Here is a 22,884-nt window from a genome sequence, read left to right as displayed (position 1 = left end):
TTGGTGGACAGTGAACAAGACAGACACAGCCCTGCCTCGTGGAGCTTTCCATTTCAGCCCAGGAGACAGACAGGGAACACATGAGTGGTGGATATAGTAATCACACGTGGTGATAACTCCCGTGAAAGAAAATGCAGCAGGGTTTGGGGATGGAGCGTGGAAGCTCGGAGGTAGGCAGATGCAATTTTATTTGAGAGTGGACAAGAAAGGCTACTCTGAAGTGGTGACATTTTAGCGGAGACCCCAAAGACTTAATCTGTATCCAGTATGAAAGGAATGAATTAAGACATTTGGGGGGTTACTGAATCCTCACTAACCAGAAACACTGATAACATATGAGCTCCAGGATGATATCGTGAATTTTTTCTTTTAAGTTCCAAAAACAATCTGTCTATCTCCACGCATGTGTATAGGAAAAGTGCCTTTTCCTCTGTAAGAAGTATACTTTACCTTTATGAAAGGAGAGCTCATCACAGTTTAGCAGAGCATATGCTGAAGGTAAAGAATTTGGAGGTTTTTAGTGTTGATAGTTATTATTAAGAGATTGTCATGAATAACTGTTGCTTCTCTGACCTGAGGAAATGGGTAAAAATCTTACCTATTTTTGCTTCTTGAAAAAATCTGCTTCTTTCATGTAAAAAAAAAATGCTGTTTAAAAATAGTTTAAAGCCCCTGTGACTATCAAAAAAGCAAGTTACAGAGCTAGGCTCTTTGGAAGCAGCTGCTGAGGGTTGCCTTGGAAACCTCTTTCCTAGAGAGAGCCCTTGAATGTAATGTAGGACTTGCCTTCTGGAATACAACCAGTGTGAAAGCTGTCTAGACAGATGCGTTGTCAGGTTTTCCCATATGGAGAAATAAGCGCTGGAACTAAACATCAGAGACGCCCTACTTAGTGGTGCATTTCACTCTGCATTTCCGTAGGCTGTCATTCCACTGCCATCATATTTAGATGTTTCTGGTGATCCTGTTTTTGGTGTTACTACAGATAGAAAGTGCTTACTACCCCTCAGAGGAGCTCACTGCTAAAGTACTTAGTGGCATTTGGGGCTGTTTTCCTTCTGCAGCTGTTTATTTACTCAGCCTCTGATCACAGAATCTTGTTTTTCTGCAACAGTTCATGACATTTGTGCTTCTGGCTTTGGATATTTCATTTAAATGTTGACCTTAAAGCAACACTAAACGTGTTTGTGGAGGTTGGCTCTTGTAAGCTTTGGGGTTCGGTCAACAGAGAATGGAGTAATTAGGTTTTCAGATGTTAGTCTATTGTTTTCTGCAGGGACAGTGACATTAATGGGCAACTCTGGGAAGTTCCTTAAGCAACCCCAGGAAGGGAGAGGAGCCAGCCTGGGGTGGTCATTAAGTAGTGCAGATTCTTTTGCTGCTAGATGAAGTGTGTTGTTTCTGACTCAAAACTTTGGGATCTCAAGTAAATTTAGATGGATGGGCTATGCTTTCTTGTGTGCTGGTGTTCCCACTACCCACAGTGAGTTAAGATGTAATAGTCACTGGATGCGTAAGGTGACAGGCGTGTGTGGCTTGAGAAAGTTAGCAGTGTCATGAGATATTTGCTAAATGCTTCTCTTTGAGGTTCAAATGCTTAATCTGTTCTTTTATTCATTTATGGGGAAGCCAGTATAGAAGCTCAAAGCAAGAAATGAGATCCGGGGACTTTAAACTCAATACTGGCCACCAACCATGGACTCTGGAATAGTGTCAGCCAGTACCACCTCACAGAGCTACTCCTGGGAAGGTGAGGTTGGTGGCTGCCCTGCCCTAAGCCACTATCCTGGGAAGAGTCTTCACCCGTCCCCTCACCTGAATGGACAGGTTGGGAGGTGGGTACTTGCTCTCAGAGTCATGCAGGGGATGGCATCTTTGGGGGCAGGAGCAGGAGAGTAGAGGTGGGGAAGGGAAAAGGCCAAGTCCCAGGAAAACCCGAGGCACCAGGTGAGTCCAAGGTTGGATGCACTGACTCAGGTAGAAAAGATTCCACATTCTCTTCTCCTCAGGGTCATTGCTTCCAACCATGACTAGGTAGTCAATACTTATGGAAGAACATCCAAATGTAGAAAAGGATATTGGGGTTCTTTTCTTTTTGTGGGATAGAATTTTTACAGGTTTAACCACCTGATTTTAAAACTAAGGACAAGGAGCTTGAACAATGATGTCCACCAGTGCAATAAGACAAAGTGGGGAAAGAGAAAATGTGGGAGGGAAGGGCTTTATGGGGAGGAAGCCCTAGAGAAATTAGGAAAGGGAAGAAACATTTGTGGGACACTCAGTGGGAGATGTTTGCCTTTTGAAAGCTTTATACATTTTCTATTCCTTATACCCTACAGTGGCCTTTAAAAAATTCATTATAGACTTTTCATTGTTTTAAAATATATGCAACTCATTTTAACCACTTTCAGGTATACAATTCAGTGGTATTAATTACATTCACAATACTGTGCTACCATCACCAGCATCCATTTACTCCAATTTTTCATCACCTCCAATAGAAACTCTATACTCTATACTCACTCAGCAACAACATCCCTTTACCTCTCCCCCAGGCTACAATGACCTTGAGTGAGCCCAGTGTGAGGGCTATGAAGCAAGTGCCTCCTGAAATAGTTACTTTGTTTTGCATGGGCAGGCACTGGGAATCGAACCCGGGTCTCTGTCATGGCCGGTTAGAACTCTGCCTGCTGAGCCACCATGGCCCGCCCCTGAAATAGTTTTTAAGCTAGTTCCTGGTGGTGGTGGCGGCAGCAGGGGTGTAATGTGGAGGCATAAAATTTAGGTTTGATGGGTGTTTAAAATAAAACAAGTTTGTTCACTTACTGAACAAGCATTAATAGAAAGTTTGCAATTTGCCAGACACAATGTTGGCCCCTGGGAGTGCAAAGATTTCTGAGATGTAAGAAACTTCAAACTTCTTTTAGACACGGTTCTTTGCAAAGGAGAATGTATTTGTTATGGTGTTATTTCCATTATGTTTCATAGAATATGTATTTTTTTATTTTGTTGGGCTAATGATATCTACATAAAGTATAAAACTTGATAAGTTTTGACGTACGTGTACACTCGTGAAACCGTCATTGCATTTGGATGATGAGGGTATAGCCAACATTCAAAGACTTTCCTTAGAATGACCCCTGTAATAACGCTCACTCACCAGTCCCACCCACCCTGCCCCATGCCACCATTGGTCTGCTTTTGGTCACCATGGATTCATTTGTATTTTCTAGAATTTTATATAAATAAAATTAGATAGTATATATCTTTTTATTCTTTGGTTTATTTCACTTAAGGTAATTATTTTGAGATTCATTGTGTTGTATGTTGTCAATGTTTCATTCCATTGTATGGATATACCATAATGTGCTTATCCAGTCACAAGTTGGACATTTGGGTGTTTCCAGTTTTAGGTCATTTCAGATAAAGCTGCTGTGAACGTTTCTGTACAGCTGTCTGTGCAGACACATGTTTTCACTTCTTCTGGGTAGATACCTCAGAGGAAATGCCTAGATCATAATAAAATAAAATAAATAGAATAAACAAATTCTAATAAAATAAAAATAAAAAAATTATTTATTTAGGTTTGATGGGTGTTTAAAATGAAACTCAAGTTTGTTCACTCACTGAACAAGCATTAATTGAAAGTTTGCAATTTGCCAGACACGATGTTGGCCCCTGGGAGTGCAAAGAGTTCTGAGATGTAAGAAACTTCAAACTTCTTTTAAGCATGGTCCTTTGCAAAGGAGAATGTATTTGTTATGGTGTTATTTCCATTTTGTTTTGTGGACGTATGTTTATAACTTTTTAGGACACTGTCAAACTTTTCCAAAGGGATTGTACCATTTTACATTCCCACCAGTAATGGCTGAGGGTCCAGTTCTTCCACATCTTTTCCAATACTTGGTATGATTAGTCTGTTTAATTTTAGTCATTCTAATAGGTGAGTAGTGGTACCTCACTGGGATTTTAATTTGCATTCACCTAATGACTAATGATACTGGGCATCTTTTATGTGCTTATTTGCCTTCCATCCATCATCTTTGGTGAAGCATCCATTAAATCTTTGCCAAGTTTTTAATTGGGTTGTCTGTTTCTGACTATTGAGTTTTTTATTAGAGACATTTTAGTTTTATGGAAAAATCATGCATAAAATACAGAGTTCCCATATACCACTCTATTACTAACACCTAATACATGTGATTACAATTGATGAAAGAACATATTGATGAATTGTACTACTAACTATAGCCCACGGTTTACATTAGGGTTCACTGTTTGTGTTGTACAGTCCTATGTTTAAAAAAATTTTTTTTTTCTAGGGACATATATACAAGCTAAAATTTCCCTTTTAACCTCATTTAGACATAATTCAGTGCTGTTATGTATGTTCTGTGTTGTGCCCGCCATCACCACCATCCATAACCAAAATTTCGAACAACCAAATAGAAAATCCGTACAATTTAAGTATTAACTGCCCATTTCATTTCATACCTCCACCCTGGCCTCTGGTAACCTGCATTTTAGTTTTCAGCTCTTAATGAATTTGTTTATTTTATTTATTTTGTATCAGTGAAATCAAACATTTGCTATTTTTGTCTGGCTTATTTCATGCAACATAATGTCTTTAGGGTTCATCCATGTTGTTACATGTATAAGAACTTCATTCCTTTTCAGGGATGAATAATATTCCATTGCATGTATATACCATATTTTATCCATTCATGAGTTGATGCACACTTGGGTTGCTTCCATCTTTTGGTGATTGTGTATAATGCTGCTGTGAACATCAGCATGCATATATACCTGTTTGAGTCCCTGCTTTCATGTCTTTTGGGTATATACTTAGAAGTGAGACTGCCAGGTCATACTAGTTTTATACTTTCTGAGGAACTGCCCAACTGTCTCCCACAGTGGCTGTACATTTTACACACCCACCAACAATAAATGAGTGCTCCTATTTCTCCACGTCTTATCCTACTTTTAAAATTTTCTGAACAGTAGCATTTCTAGTGGGTATGAAATGGCATCTCATTGTGGTTTTGATTTGCATTTCCCTAGTGGCTAATTATGTTGAGCATCTTTTTCATGTACTTTGTAGCCATTTGTGTATCTTTTTTTGAGAAATGTCTGTTCAAGTCTGCCCATTTTAAATTGGATTGTCTTTTTGAGTTTTGAGAGTTCTTTATATGTTCTAGATATTACATGTGTGATTTGCAAATATGTATTTCCCTGTATGTGTCTTTTCATTCCCTTAATGTGACTTTCAGAAGACAGAAGTCCAGTCAGTTTTTTTTCTTTTATGGCCCATGCCTTTGGTATCATATGTAAGAAATCTTTAGCTAACTCAGGGTCACGAAGATTTAATCCCAGGTTTTCTTCCTGAAAGGTTTATCATTTGAGGTTTTATATATGTAGCTCTGCTCCATTTTGAGTTGATCTTTGCATATGGTCTGGATCAAAGTTCATTTTTCTGCATATGTATAAATGATTGTTCTAGCTTCATTTATTGAAAAGAACTATAATTCTTTCTCCATATAATTGTCTGCATTTTTGTCAAAAATCAGTTGTTCCTGTATTTGTAGGCCTATTTCTGGACTCTGTTCCATTGATCTATTTGTGTTTCTTGATGCCAATACTATACTGTCTTGATACTAGTTTTATAATAAGGCTGAGGAATGTAAGTCCTCCAATTTTGTCCTTTTTCAAAGGCCTAGTACCAGGTCCTTTGCACATCCACATGAATTTTAGAATCATTTTGTCAATTTCTAGGAAAAAAGTCTGCTGGGATTTTGATTGAGAATATATTGTATCTGTAGACCAATTTGGGGAGAATTGACATTCTAAAAATATTGAATCTTTTCCATGAGCACAATATATTTTCACATTTATTTAGGTCTTTAATTTACTCAACAATATATCATAATTTTCAGTATACAGGTAATACACATCTTTTCTGATATTTATCCCTCAGTATTTCATATTATTTTATTTTAATTTCTAATTGTTCATTTCTACCACATAGAAATGCAATTGAATTTTTAAATATTGATCTGGTGTTCTGCAATGTTGTTAAATGCACTTATCAGTTCCAGGAGCATTTTTGAAGATTCCACAGGATTTTCTACTGAGATGATCATGCTGTCTCTAAAGTAAATTTTATTTCTTCCTTTCTAACTGGGATCCTTTTATTTCTTCTTCTTTTCTTATTACATTGGTTAGAACCTTTAGAATAATGTTGACTAGAAGAGCTAAGGGCTGAAATCCTTGTCTTGTTCCCCATCTAAGGGCGGGATGCATGTAGTCTTTAATGTTAAGTAAGCTGTTGTCTGTAGGAATTTCATAGATTTTTAAATCAGGTTGAGGAAGTTCTTTCTATTTCTTGTTTGCTGGGATCTTTTTCTTTTTTAGTCAGGAATGTATGTTAGGTTTCGTTTAATGATTTTCCTTCATCTATTGAAATAACATATAGGTTTTCTTCTTTAGTTAATTTGGTGAATTACATTAATTTTAATTCAAGTATTAAATAAATTTTGTATTCCTGGAGAAAACTCTATTTGGTTATGGCATTTTATCCTTTTTATATTTTGTTGGAGTTGATTTGCTTGTTCTTTTTTGGTTTGTCTGTTGTATCTGTACTCACGAGAGTTATTGGTCAGTAGTTTTCTTTTCTTGTAGCCTTGTTTGATCATGGTAACTGCTGGTCTCATTGAATGAGTTGGGAAATATTTGCTCTTCTTTAACTTTCTGGAAGAGTTTGTACTAAATTAATATTATTTCTTAAATGTTTAGTACAATACATAATGTAGCCACCTGGGCCTAGAGATTCCTTTCTGAGGAAAATTTTAACTGCAAATTCTATTTCTTTAATGAATTTTGAGCCTTTCAGGTTATATATTATTGAATGAGACATTGTGCCTTCCAAGTAATTGGTCCATTTCATATAAGTTGTCAAAATTTTTGGCATAAAGGTTATAGTATTCCCATATTTTATTATTGGCAGAATTTGTTGTAGTGCCATCTGTCTGTCTCATTTCTGATATTGGTGGTATGTGTCTTTTTTCTCCCTCTCGCTCTCTTTTTCTGATCAACCTAGCTAGGGTGTGTCCACTTTTTTTGGTCTTCTCAAAGAACCAGATTGATTTTCTCCATTTTTTTCTGCTTATTTCATTGATATTTCCTCTACTCTTGATTATTGCCTTTATTATGCTTATTGTGGCTTAATTTATTTTTTTTCTAGTTTCTTAAGGGAGAAGTTGAGGTCATTGATTTGAGACCTTTCTTTTTTATAATAACCTTTTAGTGCCATAAATTTCCTTCTAAGTACTGCTTTAGCATCACCTATAATTTTGATATGTTTTGTTTTCACTTCATTCAGTTCAAAATATACTTTATAATTTTCCTTTGACCCTTTGGTTATTTGGAAATATTTTATCTATGATTAAGATATTTGGGAGTTTTTCCGAATTCTTCCTGTTAATCTATAAGTCCTTGGTAGTCAGAGAACTTGCTTAGTATGAATCAAACCCTTTAAATTTAGTGACACCTTTTATATGGGTCAGAATATTATCTGCCTTGGTATATGTTCCATGTGCACTCGAGTAGAATGTGCTTCTGTTATTAGGTGAAAATTTCTATAAATGTCAGTTAGGTCAAGTTGATGGATAGTTTTGTTTTGGGCTTCTATATCTTTATTGATTTTCTGTATACTTGTTCTATAAATTACTGTGAGAGTAGTGTTGAACTACTATTGTGGACTTGTTTATTTCTCCTTTCAGGTTTTGTTTTAATTACTTTGAAACTCTGTTGTTAGGTCCATGAATGTTTATGATTGTATTCTCCTGTTAGATTAACCATTTTATTGTTTGTGAAGTGACAGTCTTTATCCCTGGCAGTATTAATTTTTCTGAAATATTTTGTCTGATGTTAATGCACCTATTACTGCTTTCTTTGAAGTGACATTAGCATGGTTCACCTTTTTACTGTTCTTTATTTGTGTCTTTAGTTAAGTTTGTTTCATGTGGGCAATGTACATAGTGGGGTCTTGCCTTTTTATCTAATCTATGTTTTCACCTTTTAATTGGGAGCATTTAGATCATTTATATTTAATGTGACTATTGATATGGATTGTTTTAAACCTATCATTTTGCTATTTGTTTTCTACTTGGCCTATCTATACTTTGTTACATTTTCCTCTTTTTCCAAATTCTTTATCTGGATAGCTGTGATGGTTAATTTCATGCATCAGCTTGGCTAGGTTATGGCATGTGGTGGTTTGGTCAAGCAAGCACTGGCCTGATTTTTACCGTGAGGGTATTTTGCTGATTTAAATAGTCAGTTGATTGCATTTATGGCTGATGACATCTCCACTCAACAGAGGAGATTGCCTTCAGCAATTACAGGCCTTCAGGGGAGCACTGGGGATTTCAGCAGTCAGAAGAATTTCTTTCTCTACTTCTGTCAGCCAGCTTCTCCTAGGGAGTCATCACCTTTATTGGAGTTCCCAACCTGTGGCTTTGCCTGGGGAACTCGGTGTCACCATTGGGTCTGCCCTGTGAAATTCAGATTTGTAAGTCCCTATGGTTCTGTGAGCACGTACCTGTAATGATATAATGAATCTTTTGACATTTACATATATATATATATCCTCTTTTTCTGGAAAGCCCTGTTAGAGTAGCTCTCTTTTATTTGGCCCTGTGAACTCCATTCACTGTGCTTTCTCAGATCCCCCAACTCTAGGAGTCTGATGAGCTCCACCTGGGTCCCCCTTCCCTGTGTCATGGCCTGGAAATTTTCCCAAGGCAGTAAGCTGACTCAGTCATAGGGTTTACCCCTTTTGCGTCCTGATTCCCTGGAACAATATCCTTTGTTGCTTGATGTCCAGTGTCTTGAAAACATTTGTTAAATTTAGTCTAGGTTTGGTTAGTTGCAGGCAGGAGGGGAAATTTGACTCCTGTTCCTACTATTTTGACCAGAAGCTGAGACCTCACAATTTATTTATATTTAAAATGTATTGGCTGTGTAAAATGATCCCATAAAAATAAAACTTTTGACCTAATCATCCTGCCTCTGGGAGTTTATCTTAATTCTAAATAGGAAAAATAAATTATATACACACAAATATTCACTACAGCATTTTAAATTTATAATAGAGAAATTAGAAGAAATCTATGTTTAAGAAATGGGGAATAGTTAAGACAGCTTCACAGTGAAATATTAGGTGTTTATTACAAATGATAATTTAAAGACTTTCAACCTTGAAAAATGATCAATATTTAATATTAAATTCATTAAGTATGTTAGTATTCCATGGTATATAATGATTGGAACCTCATAAAAGTATGCATGCCTATGGATAAAGACTCAAAGGAAATAAGCAAAATGATACAGCATTTTACAGAGACGATTATTTTCTCCTTTACTTTGAAAAATGTGTTTATCATTCATTAAAACCCATCAATTTTGAGTTAATTCGATAACTCAAAGCATTTAGTACAAAATATTAAGAGCATTCAAAGAGGTATGAAGAATAAAATAAATATCTGTGGGTAGACTACTGACCTTAAGAAATTTAAATTAGCATGGTTGAAGGTCTCTTGTGTAGTTCTCTGCAGTTGCAGTTTTCTCCTCTCTCCAGAGGTACCTGCTAGCCTATTACATATATTTATCCCTAAACCTTATATATTTTTTGTATTAGTTTCCTAGGGATGCTATAACAAATTATTATACTGGATGGCTTAAAACAATAAATATTTATTCTCTCACTGTGTAGGAAGCCAGAAGTCCAAAATCAAGTTGTTGGCAGGGTTGGTTCCTTCCAGGGGCTCTGAAGGAGAAACTGTCCCATCCAGTGCCTCTCTGCTAGCTTCTTGTGGTTGTTGGTCATCCTTGGCATCCTTTTGCTTGTGGCAGCATAGCTGTGATCTGTCTCCATCTTCATTAGGCCATCTTCCCTCTGTATGTCATGTGCAAATTTCCCTGTTCTTATAAGGACAGTAGTCATTGGATTAGTGCCCACCTTAATCTAGTAAGACTTTACTTGATTACATCTGCAAAGACCCTGTCTCCAAATAATGTCACATTCGCAGTTACCAGGGTTAGAACTTGAACATATTTTAGGGAGGCCAATTCAAACACAACAGTATGGTTTTTTCTTTGCAAACTTTTCATAATTGTATTAAATGGCTTTTTCTATGACTTTCTTCTTCACCCAGTGTTATATTTGGAATATTTATCCTTGTGGATGTATTTTTATAGCAGTATGGCATTTCCTTGTGTGAGTGCACACTATTTCATGATCCATTCTCCTGTTGAGGGACATTCAGGTTGCTTCAGTTATTCCTATTTACAAGAATATCTTGTACATGCCTCCTTTTGCACATATTAAGAGTTTCTCTAGGTTAGAGTATCTAGGTATGATGGAAGTTGTCGGCTCATGGGGTGGATAATTATGTTTTACAGAGCTAGATTTCATAACCTCTCTGGTTTTACCTGTTCTCTGGAAGAAGGGTTCCTTTATATCTCCAGGTACATATTTAAGAAACATTTTTTCATGTGATTCCTAAAAAGAAAAGGACTATATATTGCATTATTAATCAAATCAACTAAATACGATGTCAGTGACAATTTGGAACCTTTGTGGTTTATCCATATAGAGTGAGATGTGTACCTTGTTTATCTGGCATTAGGAGATTTTCTTAGAATTTCTGTATTATTTTGGCCCCAGAAGTGATTCCTTATGTGTAAGCCACTGCATCGTGAGGCCCTTGGGATTTGTCCATCGACCCTACCTTAGGCTGCATTGCGGTTGGGCTCCAGTGCCTGATTGCTTCCTGCCTGCACTGGTGCTCACCTGCCCACACCTGTGCTCAGCTCGGCTTTCGGCCCCACTGCCCCTGGCAACCTATCCTATCCGCTTGCCATCAGTGTTTTCAGCCAACGGGAGGAATCACCTGGGTAAAACCACCTCGCTTATCTTCACCTGTAGAAAAGTTTTTTCTTTTCTATCTTGGACTTCTCCTTGGACTAGTCAAGCATCCCTTTCCAGTGTTCCTTGACACTTCCATGGAGTTGGATTCTTCTGGGGCATCTTCAGGTCAGAATGACGTGGAAAATCCCGGAAGGTTGTAAAGCCCTTCTGCATTTTTGATCACCTCTCTATTGAAACAAGACCCCCTGCCGACTAAGAGCCCCACAGTGGTGTTTGTCTCCTTGGCATGGCATTCCTCCCTCTGCCACTGCTTTTCTTGGCTCAGCAAATAAAGCAAACAAACAAAAAAAAACAGATGAGCGGCCATGCTGGCTGTGACACCAGTCCCTCCTCCACTCAGAAGGAAGCTTTTTAAAATAGTTTAAAATAGGGCCAGCTGACTTTTTCCTTTCCTCCCTTGTAAGAGGCTGAAATCTGCAGGTGATTGTTTACTAATTACATACCCCTGCCAGTACTCCCGTACTTCCACCTCCTCCTTGTCCTTCTCCACATTTTAGCACTTAGCTTCAGCAGAGCCCGAGGTTAAACACGGCTGCAGGTTGTGCAGGGTTGTGTTCCTGAGGTTATGTCTGATTTGGTTATCATCACCCTCTTGGTCTGAGCTGCCTTGGCTTCACCCAGTGGCCTCCTCACTGCCTCTTCCTAACAGTATTTTCTTCCCCCATAAAAATCAAAAGGGAACCCCGTTTGGGCGTAACTAAGACCCAGGGAATGGTCAGGTATCAATTCTTTACACATTAGTAAGAGCATTTCCAGGTTTTGTATGACCCAAAGCTAATACAGTTTTGAGTACAAAAGTGAGATCCTTAGAATGAGAAAATGAATCACAACAACTCACAGATTACAAAAAGTTGACAGATACAACAAACATCACAAAACCCAGAAAAAAATTCTAGTAGTTATATTAACTCACTAATTTACCTCCATGATCCATTTTTTTCTGCTTATTTTGGCTGCATGTTTCTGGTCTCTTCATATCACAGTGACTTTTTTTTTTTTTTTTTTTTTATTTTTTTTTTTAAGGAAAGACAGAGAGAAGGAAGGAAGGATAGAAGGAAGGAAGGAAGGAAGAAAGGGAAACATTTTTAAACATTTTCTTGTTTTATTGTATTCTGTTTCTCCGTTTTTGTTACATGGGCTGGGGCCGGGAATCGAACCGAGGTCCTCCGGCATAGCAGGCAAGCACTTTGCCCGCTGAGCCACCGCGGCCCGCCCTCACAGTGACTTTTTATCATTTTCTGTATAGAAAACAGGAAGGTAGTTCCACCTTTCTTTAATATGATTGAAATTTATTTTGTATTATCAATAATTTAGAGCTGGGATTGGTATATATTTTCTGTAAAGGATCAGATAATAAATATTTTCGGCTTGATGCTGCACCTGGCCTCTGTAGCAAGTACTTAACTTTTCCATTGTGAGTGAAAGCCATCAGTGGCAATATGTAAATGAATGAATATGGCCGTGTTCCAATAAAACTTTATTTATAAAAACAGATGGTAGGCCAGATTTGGCTTCCTTGGACTGTGATTGCCAACCCTTGGCTTAGACTGTTCCTTTCATCTTCACAGCTCATTAATAGTAATGTCATAGAAATGTCTAGAATTTTTTAAAGTGGGCATAACTGCTATTAATTTTCTTTCACTTGTGAGCTGCAAGAGTTGCAAGAGCTTATCACAGACTGGCTTCTAGCTCTTTATGTCTGAAGTCCTGGTTCTCCTTGTACACTGATACCTCCCACTTAGGTCACATTTGTATTGGGATGAGACTTCTGGTCCTGCTCCTTCACATCACAGAATCAGGAGAGTTGCTACATTGGGCAGCAGTGAACTATGCACTGAAGGGACTGTGAACCATGTAAATATATCCCCTCAACCTTACATCCCCTCAACTTCAGCTCTGCTTCCCGTAACTGGATCCCCCAAATGCCCATGTCCATTCTGCCACCTGACAGCAGAGGAAGTGAGATGGAGGGAAGTCAGTGCGGCTAGAGACCTAAGAATTAAGTGATTGTGGTTAAAAACCCTTCCTTTTGCAAAATATACAAAAATACTTCTAGAGCCAGGAGCATACAATGCCTTGGAAGGGGCCTATAGCAGCAAGAGGCTTGGGAGCTTTAGCTTTATTAACACCTCTGTCCCTAGCATGAATTATGTTAACCTGTGCCCCCTCCCAGGAATTGTACACTTTTTGAGCCTTATTTTTCTTTGTGGAATGAAAGCATGCACGCTTTGAAAAAGAAAGTTTCACTGAGCTGGGGAGAGGCATACTTTTTGAAGACCTGCTCTTTCTGGGGCTCCTGAAATCATACCCGGTATGCAGCAGATTTCTCCCCCTGCTTGTTACTTTGAGTCTGCAAGAAGTGACCCATTTCAGTGTGTCCTTGGATGCCTGGAGCTGGGGTGCTTCATATTAGCTAGATGAATTAGCATAAACAAGAGGCATACTCATTGGTTAAATTCTCCACTTAGAAATGCTGTATGCAGTTGCTTCTGTCCATGGGGAAGATATTTGAGGCTGGGTTTTGCATCTAACTTGCTAGGGCCCCCTTTTGTGTAAGCTCACCTTGAAGCCAGGGCTCATCCGAAGAGATGATTGCAAGGACCTGGAGTGAGGAGGAGGGTGTGGAGACATGGCATCTACTGGTGGAAATGATGCAAGAAAAGGGCACCTTTATGACAGGGCACAGTGTACTTTCTATATTGCCATATTTCTTAAACATGGGAAGGCATTAATTAGCTATTAGCACTTGCAGAGGACAAATGTGTGTCATCATCTCTCACTTGATTTTTTTCAGTGCAGCTCCAGAAGAACCATTGCATTTCTGTGTTTTACAGAGGAGGAATCTGAGGTGCACTGAGTTCAAATCACTTGCTTAAAATTGCTCATTTAAGTGGCAAGGTCAGTTGGGCTCAAACAATTTTCCTTGGCTTCAGAGGCCATGCCTCAGTCCCTTCCCTGGCCTGCCTCCCTCCCCCCGAGGCTGTGGTGGAGCCAGGGCCCTCATTCTCCACTGCTGACCGCACAGTGCTCGGGGGGATTTCCACCAAACAGCCCCAGCAGCGGGCCTGGCACGGAACAAATGCTCATCACTGCTAGTGTACGGGAGTGAGGGTGTCAGTCTTAAGAAAAACCGAGAGGGTTTGGGCCGAATGCAGTGTAACACCCCTCACAGAGCTAAGAGACTGGAGGGAGAGCTGCAGCCGGGCCGAACAGCAGTTGGGAATCCAAACTTCTTTTCATGGTTCTAGGTGAGGAAGAGCTGCTTTTTTTTTTTGGTTTAAAGAAAATCTTTAATTATAGGGTCTAAAGCAGTGTTTGCCAACCTTTTATCTTCTTATCCCCTTGTTTTGGTTTGTTAATACTGCTGGAAATGCAATATACAGAAATGGGTTAGCCCGTTATAAAGAGAATTTATTAAGTTTCAAGTTTACAGTTCTGAGGTCATAAATATGTCCAAACTAAGGCATCCAGATAAAAATACCTTGACTTGAGAAAGGGCCGATGGCTTTCAGGGTGATGGAAGGCACATGGGGACATCTGCTAACTTTCTCTACTGGCTTCTCCTATCAACAGCTTCCCTGGGAGTGTTTTCTTTCTGCATCTCCTAATGTCTCTGTGTCAGCTCTGAAGCTTTTTCCAAAATGGTTCCCTCTTAAAGGACACTGGTAGGCAGATTAAGACCCACCTTGAATGGGCGGAGACACATCTCCATGGAAATAACTTAAAAGATCCCCCACCCTACAATAATGAATCAGGATTAAAGAACATGGCTTTTTGGAGTACACAGCAGTTTCAAGCTGGCATACCACCTAAGAAGCCTTTGACGTTCTTTCCTAGCCCTTCCCTGTGGCCCCCACCCCGTGCTATATGTTTGTGTACCCTACCCTGTGGAGGAAAGTAAACCATTGTGAAAGCGAATGTGTTCTAGTTTGCTAATTGTCGGAATGCAGTATACCAGAAATGGAACAGCTTTTAAAAAGGGGAATTTAGGGCGGACCATGGTGGCTCAGCAGGCACAGTTCTTGCCTGCCATACTGGGGACCCAGGTTCGATTCCTGGTGCCTGCCCATGCAAAAATAATAATAATAATAAAAGAAAGGGGGAATTTAATAAATGGCAGGCTAACAGCTTTTAGGCTGTGGAAATGTCCCAATTAAACCAAGTTTATAGAAATGTCCAATCTGAGGCATCCAGGGAAAGATACCTTGGTTCAGGAAGGCCGATGAAGTTCAGGGTTTCCCTCTCATGTGGAAAGGCACATGGCGAACACAGTCAGGGTTTCTCTCTTGGCTGGAAGGGCACATGGTGAACATGGCGTCATCTGCTAACTTCCTCTCCAGCTTCCCGGAAGGTGTTTTCCTTCTTCATCTCCAAAAGTCACTTGCTGGTGGACCCTGCTTTGTGGTTCTGCGGCTTCTCTGTTGTGGCTTTCTTGTGGCTCTGTCAGTCTTCTCTGCTCTCTCAGAATCTCCCGTTCTCCAAAATGTTTCCTCTTTTATAGGATTCCAGTAAACTAATCAAGACCCACCTGGAATGGGTGGAGACACGTCTCCACCTAATCCAGTTTAACAACCACTCTTGATTGAGTCACATCTCCAGGGAGATGATCTAATTACAGATTCAAACATACAGTACTGAATAGGACTTAGAAGAAATGGCTACTTTTACAAAATGGAATTAGGATTAAAACATGGCTTTTCTAGGGTACATAAACCTTTTCAAACTGGCACAGAAGGTTTTTATCTGTCCCCGAGAACCAGTTTTTCTTGGTTCTTGCCTCTGTTGAGACTGCGTGGTCTAAAGTATTTATTCAGTTTCAGAAACTGATGATATGTGAAATGCTTGTATTTATAGAAATGAAAACAATGCTCTCGTCATTGACAGCTGATAATGACTATTAGGATGGTAAAACATTCCGTTCTAACAAACACGTGATTACGGCTGCCAGGAGATTCTATTAAATAAATGGAAGCCAGATGCATCGGCCATGGAGACAGAGGGTACATAAACCTTTTCCTTGAAGTCCATGGACATATAGCCTGGTGGTCTCATCTGCCTCATGAGGGCAGGACTCCCTCTCATTTCCACCTACAACCCAGGAAATGCCCACGACTGAGAGAGCACAAGCCCAGGCCACCTGGCTCCAGAGACATTGTTTTCCTTACTTTTATTATTTTCTGTGCTGGATGTTGGGCCATTAGTCTTTAGCCAAATAGTGTTTCTGAAATGATTTTAAAAATGCATCCACATATCTGCTTTCAATTTTTTGGAAGGCAGATTATTGAATGGACTCTCACAATCAACAGAGATTTGATCGCTATTCTCTTTTGAAGGGAATGTCATCATTTTTCATTTTCTTTGAACATCATCAAGTCAGGGCTGGCTGCCTCGAGTGAATGTGGTCACAATAGGAGGCTTTCTGATTCTTTGGCTAGATTGAGCATATTTTATGTTTGAAGTCATAAAATACACCTAATATTACATAAAGGTTCAATTGACAAGCTTGTAATACTCCTAAAGAATTTAGCTTTGACTGTGTGGCAGGCAAGTGATGAGACACTGAGTTCTCATTTTAAAAACTCCTTGCAACCCAATTAGGCCTCCATGGAATTTCACAAGGAAGTCCTTTTAGGGACCGTTTTGTTTATCTAAGAACATTATTTACTGTATTACATGAAGTGTTTTAGAAACAAAGTCTTAAAATTAAAAGCTAGAAACTATGTCTCTCAAAACATGCAGCTGTGTAAAGCTTGGTAAATACCAGATCATGCTCAGGAACCATTGCCAGCAATTTGGAGCTTTTGGGGGGTGGAGGCTGGAGCAGACTGGCTTAGAGGATCAGCACTTCCTACCTGCCCCCACTGTCTGCTGCAGAGGAGGGAAGGCAGGTGATCTTCAGGGTGCAGGGGCCTCGCTGCTTGTCATGTGTTTGCCTTTGAGTCAAGTTTTGGTTAAAAAGTCAGGTTTTGCTGATCCAGAGCCCAGCTGCTTTGGGAGCCTGCCTTTGGCTAAGCCCAGCCCTTAGGGTACTGGTTGGTTTAGTATCCACCCGTGATTCCTTTCCTGGTGCAGGAAGATTACCTGGGGAGCTTTGAAAAACACAGATGTCAGGTCCATGCCCTCGACCAATTAAATCAGGTGCTGGAGGTGGAGCCAAGGGGAGGGGATGATGACAGTAGTTTAGAGCTTCCAAGGCAATGAATTTCCTCAGCTGCCTTGGCTGAGGATCCTGCACCGAGGTGGGTCGGTACCTGGGATGCTGGGAACCAGGTAACTGCAGGACACAGGGAGACGGCCTTTTCAGAGGACCACAGGAGGGACACCTTGGAGACTGCAGGTGGCCAGCAGTGAATCCCCTCAGGTATGTGTCCCTAGATTCAGATTCGCAGCAGCTGCTGGAGGGGTGTTTTAGTAAATAAAGATTCTATAGGTGCTGCTATCTAAGTAGAGGGAAATAAAGGACCATTCTACTGGGATATAATATCTCAAAGCATGTTTCTCATTTTTAGGGAGGGCTGATTTGTATTAAGTTGTGTATTAAAAATAATAATAAAAAAAAAAGCCAGATTTGTGGAGTCACATCTGGGTACTTTAAATTGCAGATATAAACACGTAATAGAAGTTTGCCCCCTAGTGCAATCACTTCATATTACATCCTGCAAAGGACTTTGTAATCTGTTATTTGGAACTATAGAAGATTGCAGTGGGGGGAGGGGCCTTGGAGGTCTCCAGGTGAAACCCCTGTTAGGTCTCGGATGAGTGAATGGAAGCTCAGAGAAATTAGCACATAATGACATCCACAAGAAGTCTGACTGCCAGCCACATACTGTGCTAATACGTGGTCTTGTTTTATCCTGACATGGGATTCAGGTTGGATTTACCTTCCATTTTATAGATGTGTAAACTGAGGCTCCAGAAGCTGGGTAGCTTGCAGTTTTAGACCTAGGAAATGGTCAAGGCACTATGCAAACGAGTTTCTCCCTGGGTCTGAGCTCTGATTTTTTCTTGATGCTGCTCTGTTCGACAGAAATTGCTGGAACCACTCATGTATCTTTTCTCTTCTGTCTTAGAAGCTCAGCTGTCTTTTCTTTGCCCCATTCTTCAAAGTATGGTTCTTTTAGCCTTTCTCCATGGACCTTCTCTAACTACTCAGGCGTATTCCAACCCTGCCCTTCTCTGATTTGGGGTATTTATGAGCTTTACGCCACTCTGCTTGGGCTTTATTGCTCTCTTCAAGCTCCACGTGGGTTGCCTTTGTCAACCAGGAAGCAGGCAGGCCATTTGTGTGTGGCTGTCACATATATTTATCTCCTGTGTGTCACCTCCCTAGGCCTCCCAGGTTGCTGACCAAGCCCTTGTCACTGACTCATGGTGCCACCCCAGATCCCTTGTGAGAAGAGCCAGGCTTAGAATAAACACACAAGAGCGAGCAGGATGGGTTCCAGCCACTGCTGCTCCTGCAGGGCCCATTTCTGGCTCATTTTGTCCCTGGCTCTGAGAGCCGCTCTGGGAAGGCTGAGTACTTCCACCGGTATTTCGTTGGCTATAAGTCCTGGAAGAGCATTATAGAACAGATCATTAAAATTACTACTCTTCTTTCTACAGAGAAACCTGGAACCTGCCAAAAACGTTAGAGGCTCAAAACCTGCTAGTCTACTAAACCCTTCTTCATTCCTTTGGTTTCTCCTTATCTAAAAAATGGGGGAATGTGGAGTGGGAAGGATTGAGAGAGGCCAGGGAGCATAGGTATAATTGGAGATCCAACAGCCTGGTTATGAGAAAGCTGTTCCCAGGGCCGTGGCTGGAGAGGACCTTTGTTTAAACTTTTACTATCAGAAGGTGGAATTTAAACTTTGCTGCTGGTAAGAAGGTAAATGAATAAGCCAGAAACAAATCAGTCCTTTGAGTGGAGATAGAGGGGAGAAGAGGCTGCAGAGAACTTGCTGCATGATGGCCTGGTGGGCAGGTCTATCAGAAAGAAGCACATAAGGGGGTCCTGGATGGAGGACTCTCTCTCTGGTTAAGACAGGCCTAACTTACTTAAAAATGTAACCTGGGGGACCTTTTTTGGGACGTGAGTGTTTTGCGGGTAGGGAGAGGTTGGCAATTTTTCTAAGAATGCGCTTGAAAATTTGCATTGCAAATACTGCTAAATGTCAGCCGTGGACTCAAAACTTTGACATCTTGTTGGAGCTCTTTGTGCTGATTAAATTCTTGTCTTTAGTCTAGAATTGGCAGCTTATTCTCCTTAATTTTCATGCAGTAATCAGTGTTGAAAGAGTATTTCTTTGACAGTTGCCCTTGGGAAAAACCAGGCCTGGGCTTGTTCTTTAAGGCAGACAATTAAGTGGGAGAGAATAACAAGGTGGACTCCAGGGTCTCCACTCGGTTCCAGAATGCCACAATTATCAACTTCTTTTCAATATTTACTGGGGCTTTAGTGAATAATGGAAATTAGGGACAAGCAGATCCATTTCAGAGCTAAGAAGAGTAGGTTTTAATGAGCTGATTAAAGAAGGGTTGAAATCCCTTCTTTAAAATGAATCATGCTTTCCCAGAAGATTAAGGTTTTTGGATGGTAGTGTTTTTGTTTTTGTTTTTCTCTTCTTTGGAGGAGAACTATGCCTTAAAAACTCTCACTGCAGGTTGTCGGACCTTCTGCTCTATTCTAGTCGGAGAAAGCAGTGTCATTCTTGGCACTCAGCACAGGCCTCTGATCTACTGTCACTCCAGTGGGCAAGCCACAGTTCACCCCCTTCCCACAAAACCCCAAAGCATAGTGACCTCTGATATTTGCTTATAGCAGAAAATTGCCCATATGATGCAGTAATATTTCTTTTATTTTTCATACCATTAGTCTATTTTTTTTCTGTACTTCTGGTAGAAAGAAATAAGAGTTATTTGCAGTCACATTGCTCAGTGGTAGAATATCTGATCTTATGAACTGGCTCTAGAATAGGCCTTCCTTCATGGTGCTTTTATGAAAAGAAAAGCCAGTCAGGGGGTGAAGGCGATGCAGAAAGGCAAACTGGAATACTCAGACTGCAGTGGGAGGAAACTTTTGTTTCATGGTTGAACTGTAGGCTCAAGTATGCAAGTGAATACTTAGCTTAAAAACCAAAGCTTTGTCCATTATGTAAAAAAGGCTGGTTCTTGGCAAAATTTGTAATATATGTATAGTTACAATGCTTTAAAGATACTTAGGCCCAAGTGTAAACAACTTCCTTCAAGAGGTACTGGAGTGCATGGATCTCTTTGTCCTCATTGACAGGAGAGCCATGTGCTATAATTTCATTGTAATGTACAGTAAGAAGAAAGAATGGACAAGGGCTTTTTAAAAAGATTTCACAGGGTAGCAATATTTAAGAGCTCTTTGTTTGAAAAGCCAGATGACTGTGCCAGGAAGGAATGATTTTTCAACTTCTTTTGTGGCATTTTAGGCATCCTTGGCTGAAGGAAAGGACATGAACAAGCAGGCAAATAACCGATCTGGGATTGTATTCTTGCATTTCTCCATTGGTGTAGGAAATTTTTTCTTAAAAAAAGTCTATCTCTGGTTTGTAGAACTAATATATATTTTATATATAAGGACTTCTCTTAAATGGGAGGCACATGTAAATAACAGAAAAATAGAAAGTCTTGGAATCAAAGCCCTTAGATGGTACCGAGAAGTTCAGAGCCCCAGGAGCCCCAGTGGCCAGGCAAAAAGCTGAAAGGGAGCAGCCAGCTGGGGGTGTGAGGGACCCTGGCCTTGTCCCGAGGCAGGAGGGGAGCCAGGAGGCTTTCAAGCTTCAGCTGATGCATTTCATGCTCTAGAAGATTTTGTGGAAGTTGAGGTAAGGGAACCAGCCAGGACCAGCAGTTTCTGTAATCCAGGAAAGATGTGCAGGCCAGACCTGAGGCCTTGCTGGAGGGAAGGCAAAGGTGAATTTGAGGCCCATTCAGACAGCAGGTTGAAGGAATTAGGTGACTCACTGGATGTGGAGGGTGAGGAAAGGGAAGGAGTCTGGAGACCTATAGGAAAAAAAAATATTTTAAATGGAAAAAAAACATAAACCATCCTTACTTTAATAAATGCAATGTGCTCTGATATTTTCTATTGTTTTCTTGACTCACCTAAGTTGACTTTATAACCCGCTAATGGTTTTTGAAAATCCAAGCGTTCAGTGAGCTCCAGTGTCTAGCCTGTGTCTGGGTGCTACGTAGGCTACAGGCCCCTTAGGACTCACTCCTCTGGCTGGGAGATAGGGGGGTGGGCAAGTGTTAAGGTGGGAGGCGGTCAAACTGACCAGCAAAGCATCTGGGTGTTATTTGTTGTATATCTTAGACTTCCTTTTTTTTTTTCTTCTTTTAAACTGTTTTCAGTGTTTAATTCAGTGGCGCTCTTTACATTTACAATACTGCATTGTGCTGCCATAAACACCATCCATTATCAAAACTTTCTTCAAACCTCAAACAGAATCTCTGTACCCATCAAGCAATGACTGCCATTTCCTCTTTTTAAAATAATTTTTTTTTTTTTGGTGCATGGTCCGGGAACTGAACCCAGGTCTCCCGCGTGGAAAACAGGCATTCTAACCACTGAACTACTCGTGCACCCTTTTTTAAAAATAATTTTATTGCCAAATCTTCACACACATGCAGTCCATACACAGTATATAATTCACGGCTCACTGCATCATCACATGGTTGTGTATTTGTCACCATGATCATTGTTAGAACATTTGCATCACTCCAGAAAAAGAACTCATACACCCCATACCTCTTACCCCTCCCTCTCATTGATCTACAGTATTTCAGTCTCCCCACTTTTTACCCTTTATCTCCCACTATTATTTATTTTTTATTCTTTTTTTTTTTTTTAACTCATCTGTCCATCCTTACCCAGGTTAAAAGGAGCTTCAGATACAGGGTTTTCACAATCACACAGTCACATTCTAAAAGCTATATAGTTAGTCATCTTCAAGAATCAAGGGTACTGAACACAGTTGAAGAGTTTTAGGTAATTCCCTCTAGACACTCCAAATGCACCATAAACTAAAAAGGGGTATCTCTATAATGTGTAAGAATAATTTCGTGGATAATGTCTCGACTCTGAAACCTCTCAGCCACTGAGACTTTTTTTCTCTTATTTCTCTCATTTCTCTCTTCTCTCTTTTGGTCAAGAAGTCTTTCTTGTTCCCATGATGCTGGGTCCTGGCTCATCCCTGGGAGTTCTGTCCCATTGCCAGGGAGGTGTACACCCCTGGGAGTCATGCCCCACATAGTGGGGAGGGCAGTGAGTTCACCTGCTGAGTAGACTTAGGCCACATCTGAGCAATAAAAGAGGCTCTTAAGGGCCGACTCTTAGGCCTAATTATCAGTAGGCTTAGCCTCTCCTCTGCAGGAATAAGCTTCATAAGGGTGACCCCCAAGAATGAAGGTGCTCAGCTAGGCTTCCTTTTAAGGATTCTTTTGCGTAAATGGCCTCTAGCTTAAAAAAAAAAGTAAGAGGAGGAAGAGGGGAGAAATAAATGGGGGGAGTGAGTTCTGGTTCTGGGTGAGATGGAATGGACACACACGATCCTGTCCCTTCCACTACATGCAACTGTAAATCCTGCTTTTTAAAAAAGTGCGTAGAGCAACTATTTGAGGACTGAAGAGTAAATGGTAGGAGGCAGATCAGGGAAGAAGACTGACGTTGAAGTACTGCTGAGCTGATAGTGGTTTTACTCTTCTTCCTCTGGTGTCCTCTGGTTTGGACCCAGAGCAGCTCAGACCTGGAAGTGGGCACCCGTGCGGACAAAGCCCCAGAAGAAGCCCTATTGTTCTGGGTCAAAGAGCCAGGAAAAAGGAACTCCAAAGACTCAGCATTCAAAAATCCCCCGACTTTCATTTTATTTTTTTCTCTGTTT

The 22,884-nt window shown here is 40.3% G+C and overlaps 1 protein-coding gene across 4 annotated transcripts in view; it reads left to right on the top strand.

Moving 5' to 3' along the window:
• Nucleotides 1-22,884, top strand: part of FHOD3 (formin homology 2 domain containing 3) — a 511,807-nt gene that overhangs the window by 267,833 nt on the left and 221,090 nt on the right. The gene's annotated exons all lie outside the window — the stretch shown is intronic.

The sequence above is a fragment of the Tamandua tetradactyla genome, chromosome 18 (genome assembly GCF_023851605.1).
Source record: "Tamandua tetradactyla isolate mTamTet1 chromosome 18, mTamTet1.pri, whole genome shotgun sequence".
Taxonomy (NCBI): Eukaryota; Metazoa; Chordata; class Mammalia; order Pilosa; family Myrmecophagidae; genus Tamandua; species Tamandua tetradactyla.
Note: the sequence above shows the minus strand (reverse complement) of the source record. Positions and strands in the feature narration are given on the sequence as shown.